The sequence below is a fragment of the Lagopus leucura genome, unplaced genomic scaffold, assembly GCF_019238085.1.
Source record: "Lagopus leucura isolate 7727_CA_CO unplaced genomic scaffold, USGS_WTPT01 Super-Scaffold_100009, whole genome shotgun sequence".
Classification (NCBI taxonomy): Eukaryota; Metazoa; Chordata; class Aves; order Galliformes; family Phasianidae; genus Lagopus; species Lagopus leucura.
In genome coordinates, this window is record NW_024962266.1 from 5,331,384 (window position 1) to 5,337,877 (window position 6,494).

The 6,494-nt window shown below is 45.1% G+C and overlaps 1 protein-coding gene across 1 annotated transcript in view; it reads left to right on the top strand.

The window, feature by feature from the left end:
- The first annotated feature begins 66 nt into the window (after positions 1 to 66).
- GORAB (golgin, RAB6 interacting) overlaps positions 67 to 6,494 on the top strand; it is a 70,382-nt gene continuing 63,954 nt past the window's right edge. Inside the window, exons 1-3 of the mRNA XM_042873074.1 lie at positions 67 to 777; positions 3,699 to 3,854; positions 5,048 to 5,161. The gene's annotated coding sequence lies outside the window, so the exon portion shown is untranslated. The remainder of the gene's footprint in view (positions 778 to 3,698; positions 3,855 to 5,047; positions 5,162 to 6,494) is intronic.

Here is a 6,494-nt window from a genome sequence, read left to right on the forward strand (position 1 = left end):
TCTCCTTTCAAGAAATGTTGAATTTGCAGGCTTTTTAACCCAGTCTGGTATTCTCAAGCTCCTAAGACTAAGGTTTTTAGAGATGTTTGAATAAATCTTACAAGTGCACTTAATGGACGCTTGCTCGTCAGTGGATTCCTACAGATCTCTGAAGATCTGGCTTCTAAGAATCTAAGCTTCACTCAAGGCTAAGCTTACAGAATTATCTGGAAGACCAGATTTGAAAGCCCTCAAGTGCTTAGAAGCGGATGTAGGAAGATAGGTACGTGTGTGTACACACACGGTTAACAGTTTTGCAGATGTGCTGCATACATGTTGAACAGACAGCTTGTATTTGTTGAGGTGACCTGTGGTCCTTGAAATATATGTGGCTTGTCAGCTTTTAATGGATCATCAGCTGCAGAAGAATGATGACTGTTGTGTAATCTGGATCTTCCACAACACAAATAAATAGTCCAGCAGGGTTTGCCAAGAACATTTCCAGATCAGCATTGGATGCTATTTGCTGAACTTGGTTCTATCCCAACACTCTGTGACAGGATCTCCTGAGGGACACCTAGCATGTCTTGCTTCCACGCGGGGCTACCCTAGTCACTTTGAAGTACAGTGCCTGTATCTTATGCTTCTCAATCATGAGGATTTGTGATGTGGTACATAGGACCAGCTGCAATAACCTAATGACCTTGGGGCTCCCTTCTCCATGGCTGCAAGTAATCACAGGCACAACAAGGGCGAGAGGCTTCCGACCTAATTCAGACATCTAAGAGATATTTTAAGGTAATTGTCAAAACTTCCTATTACAGTCACTGAGGAGAGATCAGCTCTACCAGAAACTTTCTACATGGTTATCCTATGTACTGAACTTTACTAGGAGCCTACAGGCTCCTTAGGTTCTGACAAATCACAGAATTAAGGAATGGCACGGTTGGAAGGGACCTCAAGGATCATGAATCTCCAACCCCCCTGCCACATGCAGGGCCAACAACCTCCCCATTTCATACTAGACCAGGCTGCCCAGGGCCCCATCCAATCTGGCCTCGAACACCTCCAGGGATGGGGCATCCACAACCTCCCTGGGCAGCTGTTCCAGTACCTCACCACTCTCATGGTAAAGAACTTCCCCCTGACATCCAACCTCAATCTTCTTCTAAGTCAATCTCAGATGTTTAAATGAAGTTAGATGAATTCCAGCTCAAGTGCAGTTCTATGAGTCCGCTGTGACACCAGTTGTCAGTACAAGTCTGTCCTTTCTGTAGCCCCAGCAGTATAAATCTTAAAAATCTCTACTGAGGACCAAAGTGAAGATTCTAGGTAGCTCACCGGTTTTATTTATGGATCAGTGCATGTGTGCATTGCTAAATAAACAAATGGCTTCTCCTAAAATTAGGGTGCCATTGCAAACTCTTAAAAACACAACCCATAAAATAAACAGACTCCAGGAGTTACCTGTGATTCTTGCCACTGCAGTAACTTCAAGGTAACAAGCAGTCAATAAACCCCCATCAACAAAATCCCCACTGGGATCCAGCCGCAGAGAGTCTGAAGCAGCAGTCATCAAGAGAAACTAAGTGATTCAGTAAAACATTAATGCTCCCAGAGGAACCATTTTGGGGCTGCCTTGATTTGGTGAGAGAGGCAACTCTGACCAGTTACCAAAGGCAAAACATAGGCCACTGAAAGGGCTTCTCTTTGGGTGCTATCAGACTTGCCCCCTACTCTGGGATTATGCTATATAACCTCCCTACCTTAATGGATGCTAAGGCAGAGGGACTCTGAGCAAGTAAGAACTTTCTCAGCCTCCAGTAAGTTTTTTCACTGCTCAGGTGGGATTCGTTCCCTGTCTTTCTGTTCTTCTTTATTGTTGCAGATCTCCAAAATGATATCTGATGCAACCTTTAGTTCACAGCATGCAGTAATTATGATTCAGCAGGCAGAGCAAACCCTGCCGGTTCCCTAACTCAGCTGAGTTTAGTAACTAATTATCTCTTCTGAACTCCTTCAACAGAGGCAGCTTTGTCCTGTCATCCCCAGCAGATTTCATTCTCTACATAAAATAGAAATTCTGTCTCACGAAAGATGTGTGAGCACATCATTCTGGTGATCCGAACCATCCGCATAAAGGGGAGGATACATGTACCAAACCATAAGGATTTAGGAATCAGTGGACTCATTTCCTTGGTTGCCTTCTTGAGTACACAGATCTGCTAACAGTCAGGATTGTATGGCCTCCAGCATCTCGGCATCAGAGCATGTTGTAATAATTAGTACATGAATCCTTTCCAACTCCCATGGTCAGATAGGGAAGGACTAGTTAGCTTCATTGTGTGTATAGAAAGCCCTGAAAGCAGGGTTACATTCGTCTCATTTTACCTCAGCTGCTTAGTCCAGCTGGTTCTTACAGCTGCCTAGTAATCAGGGAAGCAAGGCCAGTACTTCTTGCTAGGTTTTTCAGTCTATCTGATGCTGATGGATAAATCTGGCATTGGAAAATCCTGTCTCTGTTAACTAGTGATTTGGCATACACCTCACGTTAACAAGTTGAATCTCACACTGAGGGGAGGAGAGCCCTGGAGAGTTTTGCACATTAGAGCGGAGAACAGAACCCAGCTCTCCTTAGTCACAGCCATGTGCTCATACAACTAAGCCATTTTCTCCCTTATTTATGTAAACTGAGGGAGTTTTGGTTTCCAGCATGGTAAACAAGGGTTTAACTACTTCCTCTCTCCTCCCATATAACTTTCCCTGAATGAACATGGTAAATAGAACCCTGCTGTAGAAAAGCCTTTTTGCTTGGTGTTGTTTCTGTAACCGGTTCTCTTCTGGAAAACAAACACATTTCTACTAAATGCAATCCAAAGGGACCTCTTAACAAAAACATTACGAGCTGTCTCACATACCCTCTCCACTAGGTCCTTTGGCAGACAAGTAGACAATCACCTGCAGATGGGTTAATTATCCTATGAGATACAGAAAATCTAGGACACCTGGCAATGTGTAAAGAGTGTGGAGTACCTGCTTGACTCCAGCTTTGTGCCATTCATCAGACAAAAGCAGACAGTGCTGTGCATAGCACCCAGCATTGGGAACTAGAAACAAACTGTGACCTTAAGGTAGGCATGTGTGAGTTGCAAAGGTGGTAGCTGGAGAGGAGAGAGATGTATGGCACAGAAGGCAGGAGAACTGACAGGCTAGAGTATTTTCATCCTCAGTGTCCCCATTGCAAGAATGACTTTCAGATAATGACATTTTAGGAGAATATAATCTTGTATTTGTAGTTAACACCCATTAAGACTTAACTGAATTGTGAGAACTTAGAAAGTTGTTTTTTTTCAACATGAAAATTTTCACATAAATAGAGGATACAGAAGTGGGTGTAGTCTGGCTTTGCAGATTGTGTCTTTCTTCTCTGTCCCATATTGAGCGCACACAAATACACAAATGTAATTGCTGTTACCTTCCATCAGTGGAATCACAGTAACAGAAATCTGAGATCAGGACAGAGATGAGGACTAAGGAGGCACTGTAATAGAAACGAGGAAAAAGAAAGAATGTGCTGCCACTCCTTTTGAATGGGGAACAGCAAGAAACTTGCTGCCCGTCACAGTCCAGCAGGATGTGTTGGGTCTGCTCCTTCTAAACGCCTTTACTCACAATTAGACCTAAATGTAGAAACCAGTTTACAGTACTTTTATTCCTAGGTCACAAAGGATTTGCTGTTCAGAGAAAAGCATATGGTAACCCCTACTGAAGAAGGGAAGCAGTGGCCCAGAGCATCACTGAGAAGCCAAGTCGGGAAGCACACCTGTATCAGTCCTGTTTCTGGACAAACTGTCACTTCCCTGCAAGTACAACAGGTACGTTCTTCACAGGCTGGATCTTGGTTTTCTTTGGCACGCCATATTCCTTAGTTAGCAGAGGAGCTGGGAATTACAGTGCAACCAGTCCTCAGCCAGGGCCCCACTGCTAGAGGCAGAGCAGGGTCTGCAAGAGGAGTGTCTCAGTACGGTAGGACAGACATTCCAGCCAGGACAGCTGAGGTGAAAATCCAGCCACAAATCCGTATGAGACACCCTTGCAACTCAAGACATCCATCAGCTAATCCTGCCTTTGGCAATTTCCCCACTTATTCCTTCCATCAAAGGAGCTTGGATTACAACGGCTGTTGACTTAATGAGTGAGACTTCGAAGGAAGCTGGTTTTTACAGTACAAAAATAAAGTACTTTGCACTCTCTGGATCACCTTGCCTCCTAGAAGAAACAGGCATTTAACAAAGTGTTACTGAGCCTCAGGAGGGAGACAAGAACTAACCCAGAGTGCTGTGCACACAGATGAGTTGGGGCTGAGAGAAGCTAAGTGCTTTGCTCCATGTCACAAAGCAGTCCTGACCAGAACTGGGCACAGAATCTGCATGTTCCACCTTTCAATTTTTTGGGCAGATTGTGATGCCAAGGCCCTGGCCATTAGTTGTCATTACTGGCCAAGAGGTGTTTTTTGGCAGAGAAAAGGTGTTAACTCTCCTTTCCTGGCCACACTACAGTTTGGCTGACTATATTGTTGCTTTCTTAAACTCCTGTCCAACCCACCCAACCATGTTAGACGTTTTCTGATTCCCAGAACCACTCGTTGCCCTTGGTTATGACATGGCCCCTTTTCCATGCTGGAGTGCCATGCGTTGTGTTGCTTAAATGATCTCAGGTTGTATGGTTATCTACCATGGCATAAGCTGTTGTGGAGAAGCATGTGTGCAAGATGGGCTTTTTTCCCCCTTCCTTTCCAATCCATGGAAATGTGACCGTCACAGGAGAGGTGGTGTAATAGGGTGGTCTTATGTGCAGTTGCAGAACTGTTGTGCTTAGAGAGGATTTTCCAGTTTCTCAGTTCCCCTGTAACTATCGGAACAAACTGACTGTGCCCCTCTAATCAAAGAAATGTGAAGCTAGCGAGAGGCCCCAAGTACATTTCCTGGCAACAAGACAAAAGTAAGTCTACTGAGAAGTTTATGCAAAGAGAATATTTCTAGTATATACAGTTCTGTCTTGTACTCAGATGCCCATACCAAAGCAATTACTGTATGGGAGATGCTGACTGGCTGGAAGAACCTGTTCATTTTGGATCTGTAATGGAGTCTGCGAGGAGCTCAGCTTCCTGGTGTGGAAGAAGGTAAGTGTGTGTAAGGAAGGGAGGCTGGGACTTGTTTATTTGGGAGGGTAACCTCTCTGGGCTGAAAGCCTGCTTTTTAATTTATTTGGTGGTCCAGGGAAATTCGTCACATCACATTCTCCAGCTCCTATTTCCAGAGGCAATTACATCACCCCAGAATCTTAGCTAGCCAACAGGGAGGCAGCTGCATAAAGCACGGGCTGGCCGTTTCACGATGGCAGCAATGCAGATTGTCCCTAAGACAAACAAAGATCCACAGGAGAGGTAGAAGTCTGGGTCCAGCCAGAGAAATGCAGATCCATGGCCAACTTGGAACTTTGAGCCAGCTCACGGATCCTTTTTTCCATGTCTGCTCTGACCCCACCCTTGAGCTCCTCACATCAGATCCAGGGATACACGTGGCCTCTGTGTTCCTGTAAGCACAAGGGCTGCTGTTTCTGGGATCCTGGGAGAAATGCCCAAGGCAGGTGCCAGGGTTTTCTGAGGGACAAATGGTCTGAGCAGCATTTTAATGGGCTGCAGTTGCAAGGCATCTCAGCTTCTTGACAACATCACATTTTGCAAAACAAGGATAAGAGGTCAAGGCCTGCAGGAGATGAGGAAAGGACTGAGACTCAGCGTTGTGGCAAAGCAAAGCGCTGAGAGCTGAGGAAGGTAGAAGAGCAGAGTCCTAGAGTGTGAGGCTTTGACAGTAGAAAATCCATGGCTCTACCACTCACGTACTGGGTTTTCGGTGCCATCTCCCACCCAAGCATGAATAGAGACAAAAGCTCAGTGTCTGCTGGGTTACAGCAACTTGCTGTGGATTGCCTGGGTTTACACTCAGCATTCAAAGTGTTGCAGGGGTATTTATTCACAGAGTCTCACAGCACTTCTGAGAGGTGTCCGAGTATGCCAACACCCCTTCGCTGGCAGCAGCATTAACACCACAGTGAGGGGCATTGCCTTTCACAGCCAGACAGTGAGTCCGTGTCAAAGCCAGCAGACAGCTGGGGACTGCCTGGTGCTCAATGCATTGTGTTTTCTTCCAGAAGCCTCTGCTTCCTCTGGAGAATTCTGGGTTGACTTCTGAGCCCTATGTCTCATGTTTCCAGTCCATCTTTGCATGAAAATCTTAACAGTAATTTAAAACTGGCATAATTTATTTTGATCAAATACATCTCTAAGCTCTTGTGGGCAAGGATTCTGTTTGCAAGAGCTGAACTGTTTCTCCTGCAACACAGCGCAACCACACTCTCAGGGAGTTAATAAATCCATGCGTGCCTTTTAGAAGAAGAAATCAGAAGGATTTTTTAGACGTTTTTAGGCAAAGGTTCTTTTCTTCTTTTTTCTT